Consider the following 17,424-nt stretch of genomic DNA (forward strand, 5'->3'; position numbering starts at 1 on the left):
ATGGGAGTTTCAGACAAGTAACTGGAAAGGAGCGGGGACAAATCACAGGGCTGTGTGTGTCATACAAAGCCTGTGGAATTCAACCTCTGAGTGAGAGACAGAGGGGATTGCAGTTTTCAAAACAGCAACTTTTAAGTTCCTGTTTTTGAGAGATCTTTATGACAGCAGTGTGGAAAAGGGCTGAACCAGAGGCAGAGTGACATGTTCGAGGACTAGTTTTGTGATTAGGTCAGAGTTTGGGACCTGACCGGGTTGGTGACGGCAGTTCTGGGGAAGAGAGCATCACTTGAGAAATATTGAGGCAGCCACGCAACAAATATTAAGTGAATGCCTACTATGTGTTTTCTGCCCTGGGAGGTAAAGTCCACAGCACTTGGAGTTTGATTGTATGTATCAGTTGTCAAACAGAGTAGCTAACAATTTGCTAGAGGAATAAAAGAAAAGGAGCCATTTCTTCTAAGAAGCTCTGCAAAGGCTTTTTAGGTCAAAGGGAGTTTGAATTTGGCCAAGAATAAAGGGGAACCTTTTGAGAGGCAGACATTGAAAAGCAAGGACAAAGCTGGCCAAGCATCCCAAACCAACCAAACCAAGACCTGGATGTGGCCACACAATTCAGCTTCTAGAATGTGAAGCCAGCTTCTCTAACTGGAGCATTGGGCCTTACTGGTTTTGATGGGAGATTAAGCTGAACATTTATACAAGGCATACTTTTCAAAGACTTTTGAAAGGCAGGATAAGGCCTTTGGATTTTTATTCTGAATGCAGTGAATGGTCACTGGAACATTTTTCCTAACAAATCCTAGATCACACTTAAATAGGGAGATTTAAAGGTGCAGTGAGGGCCTTGCATTGTAGCATAAGTCCAGCCTTGGGACTTGATTTAAAACAAACTGCATCACATATCAGTTATTCAACGATGCCTCGTTTGCATTCTTAGGGTGTTTCTGGTAGACTGGGTCTGATTTTTAAAATTTACACAGTATATTATTATCTGAAACAAGAATTTTATAGTGTTCCAAGACCTTTCCATTTTTCTCCTATGTTAAAGACTTTGTATGGCTTTGTTACGTTAAATTACAAGATAATTTGATAAAAATCTACTTTTACTTGTTCTGAATTCGCACATTATGTTATCTTCTTTCTCATTGCGAATGTGTCTTCCATAGCAAATGTTAGCTACATTTCAAATAAATTGTTTGCACTGAATCAAATATTGCTTTATTCTTCCTCTTCCAAAAACATAAAGCAGGTATTTGATCAAAAAAGAAGCCATTGACAATTTCAGATCTTTCTTGTTTTTAAATTTGCAGCTTACACACTCCTACTAATAGCTCATTCAGTTGTATGCTAATAGAATTAATGATTTAAAAATATTTGAAGAGCAAATTGAAAAGGCTTGTTTATCTATTTCTATTCAATTTCTACTTCATGGTGTTTGAATTGATCTCCTGCATATTCTAGCAGGCTATACCTTGAAGCAAAAGAATACATTATCTTTTCCTAAAATCTGATTCAGAACTCACTGCTTCTAGGAAACCTTCAAGGATTGATTTTTGGATCGCGTTTTTTGTTCTACTCAGGGGTCCCCTCAGAACTTAGCCATTATGTGCTTTCCTAAGTCACACCTGTTAGTTAGCATCAACTAAGAGCACAAGTTCGTCAACAATCTGTAAGACCAACTCCTCTCCTACCAGACAAATGCAAATACACAGAGGATTCAACCACAAATAACTCCAAGGGACAAATGCTAAGATAAACATGGCAATTTAACAGACTGAAATTTCATTCTGCGTAAAAATATCCCTTCAATTATATGGAGAGTCCATTGTAGAACCTAAAGAGAAAACATTTGAGACATGTCTCATGACCTCCATCAGGTTCAAGCCAATTCTGACCTGGATGGTCAGAACAGGTTTCTGTGGGGAAGTGGGGGAGGAGAAAGTCTCTGGTTACCAGGGCAAAAAAGCCTTTGTCATCCACTCTGAGAGAGAAAGAGAGCTCAGGGGGTGGGCGGGCGAGCTCCTAGCTATAAATGGGTTCAGGTCGTGGCCAATACTTTGGATTCCCTAAGAGCTCAGTTTTCACTACTTCTGACAGTAGCACAACTTCTCAGCTCTTTGTAAAATAGGGCAGGTTCTTGGAGCAGAGGACTGATTCTCTCAGAAGACTGACTGAGTGAAAGCATGAGCAGGCAGGCAGGCATCAGAGGGAGGACAGGCAATCAATACACCCCTGCTCCCTGCTCCCCACTGAGGCGCGCACACACACACACACACACACACATGGAGCTCAGTGGGGTTATTTGTTAGACCTCTCACTTGTGGTGTTTGGCTCTTTTTTTCCATTTGTCAGAGAAGCATTCTCTTTAGCCAAGTGTTCACAGGTCAATAACTACATAGCCTTATTGATCACGCTCTATTTTTCTACACATGTGTGATGAAAAGCTCCTCCTGTATGTTTCCTATGGCATTCCTCAAACAAAATATCGATCTTTCTGTGATCCATACATATAAAGAATTTGTATTTTTCCCTTCTGTTAATCTTTTCATAAGACTTCGATCCTTTCTGTGATCCACGTAGACAAAGTAACATTTGATGAGTGACGCAAGATTAAGAAGTACAATGACAATACAGCCTTAAGATGGATGCATGACATTGCTTTCCTGGACCATGTTGCTCTTAGAAAAGTCAAAGATCCTATATATATTCAGGCACTTGGCTTGAACTCGTATCTATAATTATGGGACCACAGTTCTATCAATCATCACTCCAGTGGCCACCGTGACACTTTCAAGCTGAGAAAACACCTGTCATCAGTCAGGGTAGAGTGTTAGTTAACTCTAGTAAGACTGTGGCATGATGGTCCTTACTGGTAGGGATCAGTCTGCAAACAGAATCACTAGTGGTGACCTAAAGAGCCCTAGAACCACTGGGATGGTGGTAGAAGTACCTCTTTTTTACCTTATAACACCGTTGAGAACGATGTCCTGGAAACCGGAAATCCATAGAGGGCAATGAAGATTTCTTAACTTGACAAAGGGAGCAAACAAGAAAGGAGGTGAGTGTGAAGGGCAGGGCTGTCACTTCAGGGACCTGTAGTCTCTGCAAAAATAAGCCCAACTACCTGACTCAGAGGAGAGATTAGAAAACTAGAGAAACACAGCAATAAAAGAGTTGCATATTAAGCCAGTGATTGAGAATACAGAAGTCCACAAAGTAGGTTGGCCATTATGCATCAGTTATTCCTGAAGTAAGACCTGGCCGGATACTAAGCTGCTTGGGTAACACGTATTTTTTTAGGAATTACCAAAGGGGAGAGATGTGTAGCCAATATCCATTTCCCTTCTCCAGCACTTAACTGTCCTATCACATCAATCAGCCTCCTGTTCAGTGGCCAGCCTCCCTCTCCCCTGACCCACCAGGAACACTGTGATCCTAGACTTTGCTAGGGAACTAAAAGTAACTTCAGAAGGAACACCTGACTTATAACGCTTTGGTGTGGGACACCGAGATAAACAGGGAGGCATCCTAGCTAGTCTAGCCTCAGGGAACCAGATCCTGGAAAGAGAACTGGCCAGGCAAAGCTTCCCAAGTCCTGCCCAGGGCCAGAGAGTGGGCCTTTAGTAGCCTGAGAACATGTCCTCACCTTGAAATGGTTTGTGTTATATGTAGGCTCAATCAATAAATGAATGGTAAAGGACGAGAGAATAGCCCCAAGGGTCTAGCCCGGGAAGGAACTTCTCTACCCCAAAGGCTGAATGAATGAGGTGGGAGCAGAAAGGTGCAGTTTAGGGCTTCATTACAACTGCTCACAAATATGATTTCGGTGGACTCTTGTTTTCAAGTATGAGGCTAAAAGAGGGAATAAAGGGCATGAGAGAGATGGAAGAGGAACGAGCCAGATTGCTCACACAGCCTCCGCTCTTGTTTTCTCTACCCAATGAATCCAGAGAGGGCATAATTTAGTGCCTCCATTTAACCATCATGGACAACTTTAACGTGAGCAGTGTTTACCGTAAAATATGTAGCCAGTAACTGAAGTTGTCACTGACCTTGGCAGAATTATTTAACGGTCCTCTACCCTTGTTCAATAAGCCTCCTCCTTGAAGAAACCTCCCTTCTTCACCGAGGAAACTGTATCCCTTTGTTCCCTCAAATCCTTCTCAGAAGCTAGCAAAAAGATATTTTTGAACCTCAAAGAGCTATTTTTAATCAAACACAGCAAGCATATTAATATTCCAAAAAGGAAGTGATGGTATGGAATAAATTTAAGTTCTTCCTATAAATTATATACATGTAAAATATGCTCTCTCGTCATAGAAAAAAAATCCCCAAATGTAGGTACATTTCAGAAGATTAATTCTTATTAAGAAATGAAAAGTCTTAGGTCAAAGGATAAGAATTATTTTAAAACATTCTTTTTAATCGAGGAAAGAATGAACAGTGTGAAAGAGTTAATTAAGATACTCTCTGCTATTGTTTATTACACGGCCTTTTGTAAAAACACAATACTCTGTGGGCTAGATCTATGGAAACTATAACCTGAAGCAAAGTATTTCCTCCAAATGATCTGGTAAAGCAGACAGAGAAAACTTCCCGTAAATTGTTTACTGACACTTCCTGCCAAGTCAACTTTACAAACAACCCCCCAAGAATCTTGCATGTTGTTGAAGCAGCCTCCAATTCTCAATCAGCCAATCCGCGGTCTTGAGCTTCCTAGGAGAGTGTTAGAGAACATTGCAGTGGGCTGGAAAGAGTCAGGATGGCACACTCACGGCAGGCAGGCCAGGAGCCCAGCTTCCTGAGAGACCGAACTCCAGGTAGAATTCACTGTCTTCAGCTAAGTTGCTGCCTTCAGGTTTTCATGGTTTAACCCAAGAATATGTGGGAGTCAGCCAGCCCCCCTGAAGTGAGTGCTTGCCGTGTGCAGTATGCTCTTCTAGGGTCTTTGGGAAATGAAAGAATATTTCCCACGGCTGTCAAAAGCATGGTAAAGCAGCTCTAGTTGAGAAAGAGAACTTCAATCTCTTTGTCTTGGGTCATAAGGAATTTGGCATTGAGGTTTTTAGTATCATGGTTAGAGAAGATGGCATCTGTATTATGGACGCAGGTCAGGAGCTTAGGCAGAAAGCTTCTCTGAAGGTTTCCCAAGACAAAAATGAGTAAGCCATATTTTATATTGACTTATACATTTATCTCTGGGTCTTCTACCATTTCCTTATCAATAAGACTTTAAATAAAAGTCTTTTTAAAATATCTAGCCTCTTTTCAGTTTCGCTACAGAAAAAGATATGCTGGAAGAAATAGTGTCCTAGAGGCCGGGGTGGGTGTTGATAGCAGAAAAAGTGAAACGTCCCCAAGGGCAAAGTGTAGTCGGAGGGTTAGAGTTGGGAAGACAAGGTTCTAGCTCCCCTCTTCATCCAGGGTCAACTTCCCAGGCTAGGGCTTGATTTTACTAGATGTGGCAGTGGTTTTTCTTGCTGCTCTTATTTAGTGTAAAACACTGTACTAGGTCCTTGGAACATAAACTAAGTAAGACATAGTCATTGCCTCGAGAGAGAACAAGTTATCTTGGCTAATTTGACTCACCTTTTGTTAACAAGGGAAGTTTGACTTGAAGGATATTACTTGTCATGTAGTTATGTCAAAATACAAAGTGAGTATTTTAAAGCAGCAATAATATTCATCATGAAACCTTACCTAATCTCTGACCCTCCCCCCACTCCTCACTCCTCCATACTCATGAATCAGAAGCGGGATGGGGCCAAAGATGGGAGGAGAGACTCTCATTTTCAACTTCAAAAGCTTAAACTGTAATAGCTGATTTTTAAGCTCATGTAAAAATAGCTGTTTCATTTTGAATACATCTAAATGGCTGCAACAAATGGAAACCTCTTGGTCTCCTAAGATTCACAGGTTTTAACAGAAATCAGCAGCTCCCAGCGAGGTCATCTGGATCATCCAGGAAAGATTCTTCAGAGCTGTGGAGGTGCAGTACCACTGCCTCCTTTTGCGAGCACTTAGTGTTGAAAGGTTCATGGGAGAATCTACTTTAAATCTGGAGTCACCTTGGAGAAGCCAAGGCCTCACCCATGATTCCTCTTGCTTGATCTGAGCAGAATCCGGAGTGAGACCAGCAACTGATTTGTTGACTTGATTGACAATCAATTCAGGGTGACTCTGTGACGGCTCTGTGCACTTCTTGTTTTAGAAGCTCAGAGAGATCTGCCTCTCTTTCAAACCTAGAGCATCAAGGTATGCACTCTGGCTACACACTGGATTACCATCAACTCCCTTGGTAGTTCTTTTGAGTTGAGTGAGATCTGCTATCCCTGGCAAACTACTCATCTTCCCAAAGCAGCATTCCCCAAAGCATGTGCTACAGAATGTTACCATCTTAGGTTGTAGAAAGTATTCTGTGGAAAACAGGTTTACCGGTCAGATGAGTGTGGCAGATCTGGTCCTAAACAATGTGGAGTGGATTTCTTTACTCCAGGATTTCTCAAAACCCCAAACAGAGGAGTGAGGGAAGTGAATTAGCTTTCAGACTTATTTGAATCCTAACTCTGCCTCTTACTAACTTTGACCTTGAGAGAGTTATTTAACCTTTCCAAGGTTTAATATACTCATCTGTAACTTTAGGATACAAATACCCATACCACAGAATTGGTCAGAATTGGATTAAACAAGATAAAATACCTAAAGCTGTAATATGTTCTATTTGTTTTGGGAGGTAATTTATATCACTATTTTCCTACATCATCATGCAATTTAGATAATGTCTTTGGCATACGAAAAATATAGATTCATTTTTAATGTACAAGCAAAGCAGAGGTATTGCTGGTAGTTTTAAATTCTAGTTAATCGTTCTTCTATTAGATGCCGCATTGGGAATCACATGGCAAATCTCTGGGAATTAGCTGCCCATTTCATGCCCTTTTTTTATGTGACCTTAGCGTTATCCTATACTGGTCATTGATTTTTCTATTGGAATTCAATCGACCTTGAAATGGCCCTACACTAATGATGCCAATGCATTTTAAGATATTGCAAAGTTAAAACGGTGCTTCCTATACACAATGCATGCTCTTGCTGAGAAGCTAAATCTCATTAGAAGCCCTGTCCTTTGTTCTCGTATTATACAGCGAGTTATCTGGCTTGCATCTCAAGAGCCATCAGAATACCCGAGCTCTGAATTCCTAACCACTTAGCCTATCTGTTGTCACACTGTCCATCTGCAACAAAGCTCAATAAATATTTCTGCAGAGGTCACTATCTTGGAATTAGTTCAAGTGTTAGTTCTGACCCCAAGAGAGCTTAAAGTACATCATACTTTTTTGCTCTTTAGAATCTTTCCAGCCTGTTTCATAAGAGATTACATTTCAGGGATGGAGGGGACTTTCAAAATTCTTCATTTAATACTTTGTAAGCACGTCCTTGGGAAAGAAGAGAGAATCATGACTGTAGATAAGAAATCTATGAACATACTATGGTGTATCTTATCTTACCCTCTCTCTTTCAATGATAGACTTTACATTTTCAAAGTTACCATAGGTAGTGTCTGAAGGATGGCAGCATATAAATACAATTATCTTTTTGCATGAGAGACTGTGTTGGATATGAAACATACTTAAGGAGCTAAATAAATATTGTTTGTTGTTTCCTATTAGGCATATATGATGTCAAAGAATTCCAAACACTTGTAGGACAAACAGGCTATGATAAAGGTTTTCAGGGAGGCTCTGGACTCTGTGTGGCAGAATGATTGTCACTTCTAAGTACACAATTTATGCCAGTCAACTAATCTAAAAGCGGTTATTGATCACACAGTCTGTGCCAAGTTCATATGCCAGGTCCAAGAAGTACTACAAAGGATCTCTGTCCTCAAAAGTTTACTGCCTAATGCCTGGAGACCCAAACGATGAAAGGCAAATAAAAGGCAGTAGATAAGGGAATGGAGCACACTGCAAATACTGCAGGAATTCAGAGAAGAAAGATGTTAGTGGGCTGTAGACAAGCAAGGTGGCTTTCTTGGGAGAAAAGAACTTGGTTTGGAACTTTGAATCAGGGTAAGATTGCACTGGCCAAGAAGAGGAGGAAAGAGATTCAGGGAAATGGAAAAGGAATGGCAAAGAACAGAGTAAGTGAAGAACCCAGTAAAATGATTGTTGTGAGTGAAATGAATTAATAAAATAATGATCATTTTAGACAAGTAGATTAGAGGAGTTGAAGAAAAACTCTGAATCTATAATTTGACCTTGATGGATAGATCACGGGCGATGTTACAGGTTCTTTAGCCCAGAAATGACAGTAGGAGAACAGTGCCACAGGAAAATAAACTGGATAGTTTTCATATAGGATGGGTTAGAAATGAAGAGTAGGGAGGGAGATAACTGGGGTGATCTAAGGCTGAGGTTACCAAGGCTTGGATGAAAGTCCTAGCAGGTGGCTGGCTGGGAGATTAACAGAAACATAGAAAGGGAGCTCTGGCAGTACATGGGTGATAGTCTCAGATGCTTAGTCAGTGATATGGAGAAAGTGTTACATCTGAGATTTATCATATGAAATGTTTTAAAAGTCATGGGTTTTAGAATTACATTTGAACATCCCAGCTTGCTTCTTAGCAACAGTGTGGTCTCAGGAAAATTATTAAATTATTCGTACCCAAATTTTCCCAAATCTAAAGCGAGATGTGCTTTGTTTATGTGAAGATTAAAGATAATATATAAAATATCTAACAAGTGCCTAGCACTTGGCAGGCACTCAATAAATAGTAGATTGTCATTCTGCTTAGATAATCCTAAAACATCCCATAGGCAGCTAGAAACTGGAAGTCAGGTTCAAGTTCAATGGCTGTGTTACGATCTGAATGTCTGTGTGTTCCCCACACCCCCTATCCCTGCCACAATTCGTATGCTGAAATCCTAATCTCCAATGTGATGGTACTTTGAGGTGAGGTCTTTGAGAGTTGATTAGGTAATGAGAACAAAGTCCTCATGAGTGGAATTCATGCCCTTATAAGAGGCATGAAAGAGACCTCCCTCATCCCTTTTGCCATATGAGGGTACAATGAGAAGATGGCCGTCAGCGAGGGAGCTGGCTCTCACCAGGCACTGAATCTGTCTGTATCATGACCTTGGCCTTTCCAGAATCCAGAACTGTGAGAAATAAATTTCGGTTGTTTATCAGCCACCTGGTTTATGATATTTTGTTATAGGTGCTTGAAGGGACTAAGACAGGTTGAAAATGCAGTTAGACCCCATCCACATAAGAGGTGGTATTCTGAACCATATGTGACATGTTCTTATTCGAGAAATGAGTAAGTAAGCAGAAGAAAAGAGCCATCGGTAAGTCTGCGGGAAAGCCTCAGATGAACAAAAGGAGGAGCTGGATGAATATGAGAGATGTGTGGTGTGTTTAGCATAGTACTTAGAACTTAGTAAGTACTCGATAAATACAAGCTGTTATTATTATTGTTGTTGCTATGATTATGATTAGAGGTGGTCAAAGATGTGACTGGTCAAAGATGTGATAGTGAACTCAAGAGAGAACAAACTCGCAGTCATCCAGTAAAGTAGAAAAGTTAAAGTAAGGTGATCTCTAGTATCCTATGTTGCAAAAAGATGAGAACAAGGGCTGCAAAACCTTTCCATTCGAGTGGACATAGTTGGTGACCAAAGTGCCTGACCTTTGTAATTCTCATCTCTAGCTGGGACTCCATAATTTAGGAACAGAAAATGTGATGCTCACATCGCTACCTGAACTGTGAATGCCACGTGATTTGTTCATCATCACCAAAAACACCTCTTCAGCAGCTACTCCACCTGCCATAGAAGGAAAAGAGAATCTGGTTCCTTAAAATACATGCACCCAGCTAGCTATTTTAACATAGGGGAAATAGAAAACCAGTAAGTAACAAAAAATACAATCCCCTGTGATTATTTTTAATAAAGCCAAACACCAAATATTGGTTTCCCTTGCACTGGAAAATGAATACATAACCCCTTTTGCAATGACCTGAAGGCTTGGATAGAGAGAATAAATAAATTACTGACACATGAAGAGTAGACAATTCTCTGTCCACCGTTGAGCTTTTCGTTCTTTGTGATGCAGATGGTCTAAATAAAGCAGCCAAAAATAACAGGTGGGTTTTATTTCATTAAGCCACTGAAAACACTAAGCCTCTACAGTTTAAATCATGTTTAAAGCATTAAGCCTTAAAACCACCTTTGAAAATCATCTTTTATATTTATAAAACACCTTTGTCCATCTTAAATGTTATCAAAGCACAAGGACAAATGTGAGTATGAACACGTGTTTAGGGACAACAAGCGAGAGACAGATTGGAAGAAACAGCTGCTCTTTATGGAAATGGTTTAACACAGGGTTGTTAAACCATGTTGATAGACTCTAACTGATATGGATAACATCACCTCTTCTGGGATCAAAGCTTGGGTCTAAGTCATTGCTGCCATAAATATGGCTATCTCACATGTCCTGCACATCTCCATCTGCTATATGGAAGGCAGCTGCAAAGAACTCAGATTCATTTTTCCTCCTATAATCTGTCAAATGCGTCAGTCCAATTGTAGAAGTCAAACTGCAGTCCAGTAACATCTATCCTATATCATTCTCTGTACTTGTCTTATAATGTATTGTTCTCATAAGGCAGGGAAGGAAAAAGAGTCTGTGAGGTGGGAAGAGATAAAGGAAAATACTATGCCTGGGTCATGGATGGAGGAGATAGTGCAGCTCTTTTCGGAGATAATTGCTTTTCGTATAGTTTATTAATTATATGCATTTGATGGCTAGAGTTTTCAGACTAAAGTGATGTCTCCTCACCTTCCTCTTCCAATCTCCCACTTCCCTAGAACAACCACTGTTAGTATTTTCAAGAGTAATCTTCAGAATCTGTGCTTGTACATAGACAGCTGAAGAAATCCTCAAATCATTAAACCTACAATGAATTTTAAGAATCTTTTACATTTATAAAACATCTTCACTCTTCTTGAATAACTGAAAACCATAGGCACCTTCCTGGGCACGAAGCATGAATTGTAAAAACTACGATTATGTTCCCACTTAATGTTTGCAACTTGCTTTTTAAAAAACTTCGGCTCTGCCTCATAGACTTCTTTCATTGTCCTACATGGAGATCTACTCCATACTAGTCAGGGGCTAAGACTTTTCTTTAGGCATATCCTGGTATTAAAAATTATTCCCACAGGGATAGATATTTATTACCTCCAATTGTCACTAAGAAAGAGCTGGAATTAATACTCTTACTTATCTGTACTTATTTGTACAAGTATTTCTATAATGTTTATGTCTAAAGACAGACTTGATAGATCAAAGGTTTTGTGGATTTTTACTTTAATACCTTTTGGAATAACTTATTTTCAAAACTTCCTCGATTGCCTTGTACTTTCAATAAGCTATACTGTGTTCTTCTCTTTACAGCTAAAGTGCTTATTTATTTAGGGAACTACCATGTCTTTTATTCTTTCATCTCAGGCTGGCTGCATTTGGGAATCAATGAAGAGTTATGTACAGTTGTTGATAGTCTATGAGAGAGGAAATGAGATACGGTGAAGAGAGCAGAGAATTTTAACCATAAACCTAGAACTCAGATAGTGTTAGCACTATCTCTAAGACTTAGGAATAATTAGTAGTGGTTGTATATCTTACGTTGAAAAATCACTTCATGAATATGCCTCTTGTGCTTTGATTGTCAAACATAATCTATCTGACGTCAGTTCAATACACATACAGATGCTTGCAGATGAGGTAGGGGGCAGGTTTCTGGTGTTGATATTTTGGTCAAGAGACAATTTCTGGGCAGGACAGGAATAAGGACACAGACGTAGAGAATGGACTTGAGGACACGGGGAGGGGGAAGGGTAAGATGGGACGAAGTGAGAGAGTGGCATGGACACACATACACTACCAAATGGAAAATAGATCCTAGTGGGAAGCAACTGCATAGCACAGGGAGATCAGCTCGGTGCTTTGTGACCACCTAGAGGGTTGGGGTAGGGATGGTGGGAGGGAGACGCAAGAGGGTGGGGATATGGGACATATGTATATGTATAGCTGATGCACTTTGTTATACAGCAGAAACTAACACACCATTGTAAAGCAATTATACTCCAATAAAGATGTTAAAAACAAAATGTAGCGGGAAGTCATAGTGAGTAAGGTTTGATCAGGGCCCGGCTCACATCCGGAGACAGAAGACATCTGGTACTCGGAGGACTCTTAAACTGCTAAGTGCATACTCTAGCTCCTCTGGCTTATGAAGAGTATCTGCAATTTGTCTATTTTTATACAGGTTTTGGAACCAGTGAAGCAAATGTAGGTTGGGCAAGGAGAATTGTCCTCAAATTATGGGGAGTTGAAGCCAAGCATGATCATGTCACTCAGCTACAGGGAGGGAAAGCCAGGCCCAGAATACACACCTTTGACTCACTAAACTGCTTTTCCCTTAGCTGGGATCACACTGTCTAGACCCACAGAACACTTCCTTCCTCCAAGTAATATCAGCACCCAGGTTAGATGGAGATTACTGAGTATTGTTGGTTTAAGTCTTCCTAGTCTAGACTGAATTTTTGACAGCTTATAGATTCATACACAGACACACATTTGCACATACGTAACCGAACTCAAAGGTATAAAGAAAACCAACTGAGGAAAGGCCTAAGAGGTCCTTTGATATTCTCTCCCATCAAACCTGCATCCCACCAACTATTGCTTAATAGAGTTGGGGCCCACTACAGTTAGCTATTCTTGGCTAGTCAAGATAACTGTGTTCTCAAGAGTTACATGGTCCATATCGGGTACAATAGTGTTGTTCCCATGTTGTTTACACTTTCCCAAGATATTCAAGAAAATGATAGTGGTCAGGAAGGCAGAAATTAAGAACAGCATGGAACCTTGCAAAGGCAACCACGATCTCTCCATATTGGTTTCTACATTCCCCATGTCCACAATTGTCTTCTCACCACCAGGAGGCCAGCTTTGGTTTGTAACAGACTTTTTGTGTGTGCATTCAGGTGTATTGCTTTTTTCCTGTGCCTCTAGTATTGAGTCTCCACAGCAAAATCATGCTTCCCACCGGCTGCTCAAAGGTCATCTCTTCTCCTTTTTGTATAACAATGCTTCAATACCTTCAAATTCTTGCTTATGTCAATCGTTCTTCTCATTGTGCCTCCTGTTCTTCTTTCTTTCCTTCCCTGGCTCCCTCATCCCTTTCTTGGTGGTTAAGTTCGTAGACTTAGTTAAGTTGATGTACTCTGTAGTCACTTAGCCTGGGTTCAGATCTTGACTCCGTCTATTTAATAGCAGTGTAATCTTGGGCATTTACTTTTCTGAGCCTCACTTCCCTAATCAAGAAGGGTAATGAGTTGTTCTTTTGTGTGAGAATTGAATGTGATTGGCATAGTGCCCATCACCAATATGCATCTGGCTATCAGTTATTATTGTTAATATTATGCAACTACTATTTTCCAAACACTGTGCAAGGTACTGAAAATGCAAAGATAAATAAAATATGGTCGCTTGAGAAACTTATAATCTAGTTAGTATTTCCAGCTAGACTTTATTCCTATTGCTGGTAAAAACTCCCAGCAAAGCTTTTGGTTACTTTTTTGCCTTTGAACAGGAAAGGAACCTCCGAGGTGTAATATTCATATCTCAACCTTCTGTATAGTAAAAACTTATTCAAGGTACAAAATGGCCAAAATCAGCCCAGTCTTTTGGATACACAGTCAAGCTGCTGATTCTAACACTCTATATTTCTCTTCTATGTGGTCAAAAAAAAAGAAAGCTTTTTCCAACCATACCTACAGTGTCTCACCCTGTGTCCACACCACAGGTATCAGGGCAAGTGATCCTCCAACTTTCTGGGGTGAAGGTGGTTGGAGGAATTGGAAAACTAATCCTGTGTTCTTAGCTCTTGCAATCAGTTCATTCTAAGAACTTGCTCATTTCTAGGGAAAGGAAGCCACTCCACCCAGATAGTTGGGTGGCTATCTATGAAGTCTTCATAGCACTGAAGCAGTGTAAAACTTTGGACTTCAACTTCTATGTAAGCCTTACGTCAAAGATGGTTGAGCAAAGACTTTTCTAGAATTCCCTTCTCCTTTCCTAAATCGCTTTGTGAGCAATGAAGAAAAAATAGAAGAAATAGAAGAGTTCTTCATCTCCAATGAAACAAGGAAGTTTACAACCCCAAACTATAAGAAACACCTACAAAATACTGAAACAGCTATGCTTATATTACAAAAATATTCAACCTGTTAGGTCGCAAAAAAATTGCAAATTGCATAATAACTCCTGAAAAGATCTCATAGGGTAGATGTAAGGATTCAAAGAAGAAATTATAAGATAATGGATGGAGAAAAAAATTGAGCCAGTACAATTCATAGAGGAAATATAAGAGAAAGCTAAACCATGATAAAGATGAAAGTCACATTAGGATAATAATAATAATAAATGGAAAGACAATTACTGTTTGTAAGTTGATAGATATGGAAGAAAAGGAGATCCAGTATATCCATAATTGCTGAAGAAGAGTATGGAAAAAATGGAGCAGTTAAAATTATAAAGTAATATCACAGGTGAAAATACCACAGAACTGAGAAAAAACTTGAATCTGCAAATTGAAAGGGAACATTACATCTTCAAAAAATTCAGACAGATTCATTCGACATGTTTTGTAAAAGTGGCTGTACTTGAACAATTCAAAAAAAAATTGAGCATGTGATAAGAAAAGTAAATGGTATACAAAGGGTAAAAATAGGGTTAGCTGCGGATGTCTCTAAGGCAACGTTCAACTCCTGAAGATAGTGAACGATAGCTACAACGTTCCGAGAGTGGCCCAATAGTTCATACTGTCCAAAGTGTCTTCAGATAAAGACATTTCCTTGAAGTTAGCAAATGTGTTAACAGCTTAGGGACCAAAACATTCTTGAGCAGAATGAATGCCAGGCAGGCGAAAGATGAAGCATAATAAAAAACTTGGATACGGATAAAACATGATTAAAAAAACTGGTGGTAAATAGCGAATCCATTTAAATACAGAATTATGGGAGTTATGGTTTCAAGTCAAAATGCAAATAGATACTATTTAAAGTAGAACTATGTACTTTTTAATAAACTCTTTATATTAAAATGTAAAGACGTTTTAAGAATTGAGTATCTCTTGAAGAAACAATTATTTTAGTTTTGCTTCAGTTTATTTTTCTTTAAATCCCATAATTTTCATTTTAAATACTGAATATAGCATGATAATACTTTTTACTCTATTACCTATTTATCTCTCTATAAGAAGATGCATAAAATGCTGTTCACAAAATAGTAACTAGAGTAATTTGGAGGTGGTGGAAATTGATATGGTTTTAAATGTTTTTTTCTTTGTACTTTTCCTAATGGCTTGAATTTTTCTTAATGAGCATCTATTAATTTTACATAAAAAGGCATTTACCAGGGGCTTCCCTGGTGGCGCAGTGGTTGAGAATCTGCCTGCCAATGCAGGGGACACAGGTTCGAGCCCTGGTCTGGGAGGATCCCACATGCCACGGAGCAACTAGGCCCGTGAGCCGCAACTACTGAGCCTGCGCGTCTGGAGCCTGTGCTCCGCAACAAGAGAGGCCACGACAGTGAGAGGCCCGCGCACCGCGATGAAGAGTGGCCCCCACTCACCGCAACTAGAGAAAGCCCTCGCACAGAAATGAAGACCCAACACAGCCAAAAATAAAAATTAATTAATTAATTAATTAAAAAATAGAGAGAGACAGCAGAGAACTTGTTCTTTCTCTTTAAAAAAAAAAACAAAAAACAAAAAACGCATTTACCTAGCTTTAATTCTAATAAGGTGTGACAGGAAGTAAGAAAGGGACCGAAATAAGGCAATAACTGTTAACACTTTTTCTAGAATACCATAATTCAATCAGTGACTTCAAAATCAATTTAAAGATTGGTCACAAAGTCATACTATTTTCTCTGCTTTTGCATGTATTTGAAATTTTCCTCAACACAAATTTTTAAAAGACTCAGTTTGTAAATTATTTATTAAAAGGTCAAATTTTAGCTTACAAATATAGTCCAAGAACCCTGTAATATTCTGCAGAAGTTTCACCATGAATATAAAATGTCCTTTCCTCTTGTCTTGACTGACCATTTCCCATATTAATGACAAAAATATTAGGGTCAATCAAGGATGAAATTTATTATTTGTACAGCTTTTCAACTACAGAGGTAAATTTGTGTATGTATTCTTTAATCAGAGAAAAATGAATTGCACAAACTTCCTTTATTGTTCTCACTTTAAAAAATTACTTTTCATTTTCTTAAAGCCAGAATAGTTCAATGACAAAGTAACAAGGGATGTAAAATTATGATGGTTGAGTTTAATTTAAGTAAGCAGGTGGATTTTGAAGTGGTATCTGAAGCTAAAACTGTATTATAAAACTCAGATGATTCTATCTGTTTTGGTTGAATTACTAAACATTCATTTGCTTCTCATGATCAAAGTATTTCATTACCATATTATAGAATTTGAGCAATACCCAACAACTTCTTGTGTGCCTAGAGAGAGAAAGAGAGAGAGGGAAAGAGAAAGAGAGGCGGGCAATTGAAAAACATTTTAAAAGAAAACAAACCAAACATTTGTCTCTCCTTTACAAAACCATTTAAAACTCATTTAGGTTCCTTCATTAACAAATCCAGTGTCACACAAATGAAAGACAGGAGAGAAGAGCCTAACTGTAACCTTCTGAGATCACGTAACAATCAGATTCATGAAATGCTGAAAAATGGACGTTATTCTCCTGCCTCTCATCCCTTGCAGTTGAGCAATGAAAAGCAGGAATCTTGGAAATGACAACTGATGACCTTATTGGGTCTCTGAGAGGCCTAGGAAATGTAATTTCAGAGCAGAGAATGAAAAAATATTCCATCTGCTATTTTCTCCAAAAGGTTTTATGAAGTGCTTACTGAGTCCCTGGCACTATCTAGGGTGTGATATTACTCTGTTTAAGCTGATACAATTCCAATTCCTCTACAACAGTGGTTTTAAACTTGGCAACCATAGATCTATTGGTGTATGAATACGTTTCAGAGGGTCTGTGAAATTTCCACATTTCTATATACATGATTTATTGAAGAGAGGATCCAGAGATTAAGAATAAATGCTCTAGAAGCTCTTTACCTCAATGATTCTTAAGACCCAAATAGTAAAAAAAAAAAAAAAAAAACCTACATTAAATATTATTATTTTTTGAAATAACACCCCATAAAATTATGGGCCGAAAGGAAACTTCTTAACCCGTTAAGGCAGGAAATAAAGATTTGTTCTTTAAGTTTTACAAACTTTACATATTAGACTCCCCCCAACCAAGAACACTCAGAAACCTGACTTGTTCT

Source organism: Aethalodelphis obliquidens, unplaced genomic scaffold (genome assembly GCF_003676395.1).
Source record: "Aethalodelphis obliquidens isolate GAN/ISIS:26980383/991018 unplaced genomic scaffold, ASM367639v1 scaffold32, whole genome shotgun sequence".
Lineage (NCBI taxonomy): Eukaryota > Metazoa > Chordata > Mammalia > Artiodactyla > Delphinidae > Aethalodelphis > Aethalodelphis obliquidens.